This window comes from Xyrauchen texanus, chromosome 35 (assembly GCF_025860055.1).
Source record: "Xyrauchen texanus isolate HMW12.3.18 chromosome 35, RBS_HiC_50CHRs, whole genome shotgun sequence".
NCBI lineage: Eukaryota > Metazoa > Chordata > Actinopteri > Cypriniformes > Catostomidae > Xyrauchen > Xyrauchen texanus.
In genome coordinates this window covers 7,769,804-7,779,027 of record NC_068310.1, presented here as the reverse complement: position 1 = coordinate 7,779,027, position 9,224 = coordinate 7,769,804, and the positions used below count along the sequence as shown (strand labels likewise).

General features: G+C 45.5%; 1 protein-coding gene across 1 annotated transcript in view; it reads left to right on the top strand.

Moving 5' to 3' along the window:
• The first annotated feature begins 393 nt into the window (after positions 1-393).
• The window catches only part of ngfa (nerve growth factor a (beta polypeptide)), a 62,246-nt gene continuing 53,415 nt past the window's right edge, over positions 394-9,224 (top strand). Inside the window, exon 1 of the mRNA XM_052105935.1 lies at positions 394-570. The gene's annotated coding sequence lies outside the window, so the exon portion shown is untranslated. The remainder of the gene's footprint in view (positions 571-9,224) is intronic.

Sequence of the window (9,224 nt, the reverse complement as noted above, 5' to 3'; positions counted from 1 at the left end):
ACATATTTTCTAATGCAAATACCAGAGGCACTTTGCATTTCTAGAGTAAATTGGATTGTAAAGGAATCAAGAAAGGAGTTTGAAACAACAACTGAGGTAAGTAATTCTGACGACTAACTGAAATAGTGAAATATCAAGATCTGAATGGGTGATATTGGCCATTGGGACCAAGTAAATCATGAGTGTGAATCATCCCCTCAGCAGGGCCAAAACAAAGATCCACTTTCCACTGTTGCTCTCAGTGCCGCACAATGGATTCTGCAGCCTAGACGCAAGGAGGGAAAGGAGGGGCAGGAAGGGAGGGAAAGGGAAGGCACTAGGACCTGTTGGCTCCTGCAGTGGAGGTCAGGGGAGTAGCTGTGGGACTCCAACTTTCAGAACAATCAAATTTACCTTAAGAGAGAGTGGAAGCAGAGCTGTGGTGGATGGCATAGGACCTGGATACTCACATTTTGGAACACTGAACAGGACTGGGCTTTTGGGATAAACCTTTGGAGTGTGAGACCTGGAATACACATATATTTATATATCACAGACAATTCACAGACTTGTGAGGAGAACAGTTCTGAGGTAAGCAGCAAAGGGTGCAGAAGTTTGGAATTATAAATTTGGTGGAATGCTCTTGAATAGTCATGCAACCTGTCAACAAACAAAAGAGAAGATTTGATATGAAATGAGCCCATATCCAATGAAAGGAAGACTCAAGGTGGTGTTGACAAGAAGAGCAATACATGCATTGAAAATAAAAAAATATATACTGATATACTAGATGCTATCTATAGGGGAGATCGACAAACAAAAGTAGGGCTCATTTAATCAACTTCAAAAAGTTCAGGGAAATTTGGAAAAATGGTGTTTGAAAAAGCCAAAAATCTTTTAAAAAGAGACAAGAAAAGAAAAATCTAAGTTGTCTCTTTACGTCTACGAATTGCAAAGCAAATTCTGAGATTTGGACAAGAATAACAAGTAGTATCATGAGAGCTCAACAAAGAGTGTTTGTTGTTGTGGTGTGAGATGAAATGTAGTGAGAGCACAGAAGAGATGAAGGTCTGCTAGGAGATGGGGATCTTCAGACTTATGAGAAATATTCTTCCCCTACAATTCCCAATATAGAGCTCCCTAAAACGTCAAACTCTTTCTTCTCTCTTTCTCATGACTTGGCTTTCCCCATTTCTCAATTTCTCTCCATCTATCCATCAAGCAAATCATGTTACACAACCAAAGGGTCTCGCAATCTTTGCCTGATTCCTCTTCGAGACATGGAACATATTACAGATTTTATTATTTTCATCTGGGCAGGAACGAGGGTTAGCAAGTCAGCTGGCTTCAGGAGCACAGTTTAAGCCAAAATGTGCAAACAGCAGGGAGAAATCAACACCAATGTGCTCCCCCGGGAGAGGAAAAGTTCAAAATGTATGAATATTTGGCTGAGTGATGTGAAAGAAAAGCATAGTTTGTTTTTTATGAATTCACAATGGGCCAGACAATTTTCTGTCAACATCTGTATAGGATAAATCTCCTCTAGAAGCATGCACATGGATACAAATCTAAAATTATTGGTGTGATTACATGTCTTGCATAATGCATCTTTAATATGTGTGTGAGGGTCTGCTTACAAGGTCTAAGTTTTCTTGGTGCAAACGCAGGTTAAGGGCCCCCTTGAAGTCCTCGGTTTGGATAGAAACACAACTTTACTTGACACTGAGTGAGTGAAACCTTTTAAATTCCCAGATGCTCTTGTCCTGAGACAGATGGACAGTGCTATTTTCCTTCCATACAATGATGTCGTTATTATTATTCATGAGCATGGTCAGGTTACCCATTGAGCCTGAATTAAAGGTTCCTCTCTGTAGATCTGTGCTCATGTAGTGTAGCGTACAGCTGTGGTAATGAGGGCTTCAAATGAGGCAGGTGGGCCACTGCCAGCAACTCCCATGGGTATTTAAGTCACCCAGACCGACGACTCAAGCCTATAGCTTTTTAGTACATTTAAATGGCTGTAAATAAAACTACTATATCCCCTGAAAGGTTTGAGACAACACTGACCATCTGGTCAAACAATATAATGGGGCAAAATGAGGTGGATCTAATTTTACTTAACCAATATTCCATGTTCTCAAACAGAATACTTTCGCAGACCAAAAGCTATTCAAAAACACAAGTGCATGGGCTCCAGGGTGTTGCTTGACTCCCCATGGCACCCTGCTGAAATGATCTGGAAAATGTTCTGATGGGTTTCAGAGGTTGGACAGTCAAGAGCCATGGAGATGCATGCAACATTCGAGTAGAGAATTGAATGTGATAAATTAAAAGAATGACTGTAAAATGAGGTAGTGCTCTGGAAGCAATCAATGTCAGTTCAGACCCAGGCAAAGGTGGTCAAAATAGAAAAATGTATTTCCCATTCAGCCCATATTAATCACTTTCATGTTTGATTTTTGATAGTTTACTTTTGTTTAATAAATAATTTTGGTACTGTACTTTGGATAAAATTTGTTATTTGAAGTAAATAAGATCATATAGTTATGTCAAAATATGAAAAAAAAAAAAAAAAATATATATATATATATATATATATATATATATATATATATATATATATATATATATATATATATATATGTGTGTGTGTATTTATTACAGGCTGTATTGAAGTAAATAATTGCTTACAAGCCCAAACAGATCCTTGAATGCATTCATGAATCGTGTAGCCATTTGCATTTGTCTGTTGACTTTAAATAATTGTGCCAATTAACCCATAAAGAAGCTTCAAAAATGCGTGTCTCATTAAGAACCCAAGCGTAATTTCTGTCAAAATGTTCATAGTAAATTAATCCTCTTTTCCAAATGAACATCACACAATTTTAAAGGAATTATACAATTCTGATGTGTTGCAGTTTAGTTTTTGTAAAAATTATTCAAGGAGACATCATAAGTGAAGCCTTTTCTTTCACCACTTGTGGCACCAAATGGAACTGCAAAAATAATGTCTGTTTTTGAACAGGTTGCCATCCACAGTGCTAATCATATCAACCAAAAATATTTTTTATTTTGTATTATTAATTGTCAACAACACTAATGAAGACAAGATGAAAAAGACAGAATCATGACAATAATAAAATGGTTTTAATTAAAACATACCATTGACAAAAATAAATGTAATGACACTGACACAATATCTTAAACTGTTGAAATGTAAGGAACTCACAAAAAAATCTTAGAAGAGTAACTTCTAAAAAGTAGCTAATACTTCAGTATATTTAATTTATAGTTTTATTCAGACTATTTTTACTTAAATGTTTTAGGAAAATGTACTAATTGTATATAGCATGCTGAAATATTGACTAAATTTAAAAGACATTTAAATTTCAAGTCAAGACAAAAATTAGGACCAAGATAAAAAAATGTAAAAAATAACACGGGTCAGTATGTTGGGCCAGTCGGTATGCTTGACAAACCTAATAATGTTTTAGGCTAAAACTGCAGAAGAAGCACAGTGTTCTCCCCTTTTTGGGAAAATCAGCCTTTAATTCTAAAGATTGGATACACTGTAAACCCTAATATGTTAGCAGAACTAAAAAAATATATATATTATCCAGTCAGATACATCAATATTTTAAGTTCATAAATTCCCAAGTTTAAGTTAATAGAAACTTTATATTTAAATTTTATTCTACACATACATGCTAATTGCTCTTGAGTTGAAATATTAAATAAGCTAACTCATACACTTTGATGACATTTAACAACATTTTCAGCTGAACATAAAATAACCATGTAATCTCAATTTAAATCATTAAAATAGAGGAAGCCTACTGTAACTAGCTAGCAAGCACTAGTGATGTCCAGTTCATTAACTAATCGTTCTTTTGAACCAGTTCTTTTTAGTGAACGAGTTGAACCAGTTCACCAAATCGGACTGAATCGTTTGAAACAGTTTCCGGCAGTTACTCTATGTTAACCAGTCTCTCGTATGTGCCTGATAACCAGGAGTAATATGATCCTAGAACTGGTGATATCTGCTTTTCCTAACTCTTCTTTGCAATGAAACTCTTCAACTTGTTCACAAATCAGACTCAACGCTCCAAGTTTTCGAGTCAACAGTAACAGTTCTCAAGTAAATTGAGAATCGCCTCTTTCGGAGATGTCTGGCATTCTGAGAACTGATGAGCTGCTGACATTGAGCATGCGTGTGATTAAGGGGCAAAATATATGATTCTAGTGTATTGTGCTAAAAGCAGAAACTATAATAAATAAAACATACTGGAAATATGTTTATGACTTGATTGTATTACAGTTTTATCAATGTATGAAGATGATCCAGTCTACAGTTCTCGAGTCAACATTACATTGAGTTGCTCGCAACAGTTCTCAAGTCAACAGTTCATTGAGTTGTTCGCAGCAATTTTTGATTCAACATTACACTGATCCGAGGACAGAAACTCTTGGGTCAACAGTACATTGAGTCTCTCTCAGCAGTTCTTGAGTCACCAGTACACAAAGCTGAGAATTGCCTCTTTCGGACATAATACTGAGAACTGCTGATCAGTGAGATGCTGATGAGTATGCGTGAAGCAAGGACTAGAATGAGAGGACGAAACGTTTCAATCAAGAGTAGTAAATACATTTTATTACCGAGTATTGCGCATACAGATTATTTTTTAAGTTGTTATGAGCTGGATCATGGTTTATGGAAAAAAAGGGCGAGTTGATAAAGACTAGTTAAATCACTTAATATGCTTTAGACATGAAGAACATCCACATTTGTATGTGCAGTATTGGGTGCTTTAGGTGCCAGAAATGGTCCGACCACATTAGTGGCTCGGCTCAGCGACGTGAACGGGAGGACACAACGTCTCATTCCCTCCATCAGGGAACGGAGGTTACATCCGTAACCTAGATGTTCCCCGTCTGTCGCTCACTTCGACGTTGTGTCGAAGAAGCGACACTAGGGGTCCAATTTAAATCATGCCATGCGCTGAGCCGTGTACGTGTAATGCTGACACAGGAGCGGGCAGGTACTTGACGTGCCAAAATGACCAGATGTATCAGACTGCACGTACCCTTCCCCAATGCCCCATAAAGTCATCAGAACCCTTATAGTTACCCTAGACAGGGGAACAAGGAGACGCTTGCCAACCTGGGAACTGGGGCCTCTTTTCTCTCTATGTTTCTCGCATAGAGCAAAACAGCTGGGGACCTTACATGCATCGTGGGAAGGGGGTCTAACCCTGTTTCCTATTCTTTCAGGGGGAAAAGACATTTATTTACATTTATACATTTATGCATTTGGCAGACGCTTTTATCCAAAGCGACTTACAGTGCACTTATTACAGGGACAATCTCCGTGGAGCAACTTGGAGTTAAGTGCCTTGCTCAAGGACACAATGGTGGTGGCTGTGGGGATCGAACCAGCATCCTTCTGATTACCAGATTACCAGTTATGTGCTTTAGACCACTACACCACCACCAAAAGACCCTGCAGAGACCACACCTGTCCAGAGAGGGGGAGGTAAAAGTGCCGAAATACACCACATGAGCTTTTAGGTCACATGTGGGAAGTGGCGCGGTGGTAGATCCCGCCTCTTCGGAGGGAGGAGTTGCTACAGACACAGCGACCGGGGGGAAGCGGGAACTGCCCAAGAGAGACCGTACCATGGAAAATACACACTGGTGGAACGTCCACATAGGAGCCCTAACCTGTGGAGCACCTATTCCAGGACAGGGTAGATTTGAGTACCCAGATTGGAATGGGTCAGCGAATTCCTCCTCCGAATTGTGGACCCACAGGGCTAGGGAGGAGTTATCCAGGGAGCCGAGTGAGTGGGCTCTCCTGGGAGAAAAAGCACACGGTTTTACCTCAGCCAAGGGAAAAGGCGCTAGGTGCAAGCGATTCACCCGGTCAATCCATCAGCGTGTTACAGAGTTCTATCGGCTCGGACCTGAGAAAAAAAGGGACGAGACTGACTCTACCCTGAGATTGTAGAATCTCGCAAAGGAACAAGGTGTTTCCCAACCCGCTGCTGGCCAGTGCCCATGAGGATGCAACACTCCTTGTTGAGTTTGCTTTGACCCGCAAGGGGGGTCATGGCCTGGGTGCGATAGGCCAATGAAATGGGAGAGCCTCTGTTTGGAGACAGCGCTCCCTTTCCGCTGTCCACCGAAGCAGACAAAGAGCTGCTCCGAGCATCTAAAGCTCTGCGTGCCATCCAAGTAGGTACGCAAAGCACATACCGGACACAGCAACGAAGGGGCTGGGTCTGCCTCCTCCTGGGACAGCGCTTGCAGGTTCACTACCTGGTCTCTGAAGGGCGTGGTAGGAACCTTGGGCATGTAGCCCGGCTGCAGTCTTAGGATCACATGTGTGTCTGCCGGACCGAACTCCAGGCAAGTGTCGCTGACAGAGAACACTTGTAGGTCCCCGACCCTCTTGATGGAGGCGAGCACAATCAGCAGGGCCGTTTTCAAGGCCGTTTTCAACTGATTCTAGCGGCTCGAAGGGGGGGTCTCTGAAGGCCCAAGAGGACCACTGAGAGATCCCAGGAGGGGAACAGGCTTGGCCGGGAGGGATTTAACCTCTGGGTGCCTCTTAGGAACCTGGCCAGCTTACCCAAAGACGCCATCTACTGCGTTGTGGTGGGCTGCGATAGCAGCTACATACACCTTCAAGGTGGATGGGGACAGCCTCCCCTCCAACCTCTCCTGCAGAAATGAGTGCACTGACCTGACTGCACACCTTTGTGGGTCTTCGCCCTGAGAAGAACACAAATTTGCAAACAAGTGCCACTTTAGGGCCTAAAGTTGCTTGGTAGAAGGGGCTCTGGATTGGTTGATCGTGTCTATGACAGCAAGTGGTAGATCAGCTAGATCTTTCACGTCCCGTCCAGGGGCCAGACGTGGAAGTTCCAGAGGTCTGGGTGTGAATGCCAGAGCATGCCCTGTCCCTGTGAAAGAAGGTCTTTCCTCAGGGGAATTTGCCAGGTTGGGGCTGTCGCGACGAGTATGAGTCCCCCCTGACCTTGCATAGCACCTGTGCAAGAAGGCTCACTGGGGGGAAATGCGTACTTGCGCAGCCCCGTGGTCCAGCTGTGTGCCAGTGCATCTGCCCCGAGGGGAGCCTCTGTTCGGGCATACCAGAGCAGGCAGTGGGAGGTCTCTCGGGAGGCGAACAGGTCTACCTGAGCCTTGCCGAACATTTCCCAAATCAGCTGGACCGACTGGGGGTGAAGCCTCCACTCTCCACTGGGCAAGCGTTGTTGTGATAGTGCATCCGCTACCACATTGAGGTTGCCGGGGATGTGAGTGGCACGCATGGCTTGCTGGCTCCAAAGGAGGAGACAACGGGCGAGTTGTCTAATGTGGCGGGAGCGTACGCCACCTTGGTGATTTATGTATGCCACCACAGTGGTGCTGTCTGATTTAATCAAGACGTGTTTGCCCTGAAGTAGCAGGAGAAACTTCCACAGGCCAAAGAAAACTGTCAGCAACTCCAGGCAGTTGATGTTGATCCCGCAGCTGCGTGCCCGTTGAACACGGCGCCCCAACCCAATCTGGAGGCGTCGGTCGTGACCAGGACGCATCAGGACACCTGCTGCAAGGGGACTCCTGTCCGCAGAAAGCAGAGATCTGTCCAGGGTTTGAATGTATGGTGGCAGACAGAGGTGACCATCACACGGTGCGTGCCGCAGCTCCATGCTCATCTCGGGACTCGAGTCTGTCGCCAGTGCTGAAGTGGTCTCATATCAACCCCAGCGGCATGACCGCTTCGGAGGATGCCATATGCCTCAGGAGCTTCTGGAAAAGTTTTAAAGGGACCGTTGTGCCTGGTCTGAAGTTGGCGAGGCATTTCAGCACTGACTGCCCACGCTCGTTGGTGAGGCGCGCTGACATTGAGACTAAGTCTAACTCCATGCTGAGAAAAGAGATGCTCTGATCCAGGGTGAGCTTGCTCTTTTCCCAGTTGACCTAAGGCCCTAAACGGCTGAGGTGCCTGAGTGCTTGGTCCCTGTGGGTGCATAGTAACTCTCGGGAGTGAACCAGGATGAGCCAGTCATCGAGGTATTTCAGTATGCGAAACCGGCATCTTGGAGCGGGGCAAGGGCTGCCTCTGTGACCTTCGTAAGTCGCGAGAGGACAGGGACATCCCAAAGGGGAGGACCTTGTACTGATACGCCTGGCCTTCGAACGCGAACCATAGAAAGGGTCGATGTCGAGACAGTATTGAGACGTAGAAGTACGCATCCCTCAGGTCTACCGCTGCGTACGCATCCCTCAGGTCCATCCGGCATCTAACCAGTCTTAAAATATGTTTTTGCTTGAGCATTTTGAACGGGAGTTTGTGTAAGACCTGGTTGAAAACTCGCAAGTCCAAGATCGGTCGTGAGCCACCACCTTTCTTGGGTACGATGAAGTAAGGGCTGTAGAGACCCTTCTTCATCTCGGTTGGAGGGACAGGCTCTATCGCGTCTTTGAGCAAAAGGGTCGCGATTTCTGCAGTGTACTGCAGAAAAGCGGATACCCGCGAAGTGGGGCGGGGGCCTGGCAAACTGAATTGTGTAACCTTGTTGGATGGTCCTGGCCAGCCAGCGAGACAGGTTGGGAAGTGAAAGCCACACATCCAAGCTCTGTGCTAGGGGCACTAAAGGGACGATTATTTTTGACGTACCCGGCTTTGGCAGTCAATGATGACGTCATCCTACAGGCCTTGGAGGGGAGCACAGGGCGGCCCCGCCAGGTGGCGGCGTTCTCGGGGCATAGGTGGATCGCAACCGCCCTATCTACCTGGGGAATCGCCGTGTACCCGTGGGCCGCTCCGCCGGCGAGGGGCTTTGTGACGAGCAGAGAGGGCTGCTCTCCATGCAGTCATCATGCACCTCCGGGAAAAAAGGGACTGGGGGGCGTGGCTGTGAGCGGCGCGCAGACCCCAGGAACCAATTATCCAGCCACGACGGCTGTGGGGAGGATGGAGGGTTCCAGTCCAACTCCACGTTGATGGCGGCCCGGGCAAGCATGTCGGACATCTAGGCGTCAGCCTCAGCCTGGGCATGCTGGCCCGAAGGCAGCAGCCCAGACGAGTCCTAAGCTCTCCGATGCAGCGGCGAGCTCATCCAGCTCGGGGGGCTGAAGAGGATAGGCAGGCTGGCTGTGAGGCGAGCCGCTGTTGCCCCAAGCCCGGACGGAAGTCAAAGAGCGTGCCGGGGGGCGGGAGGTTCGCGGGGAAGTAC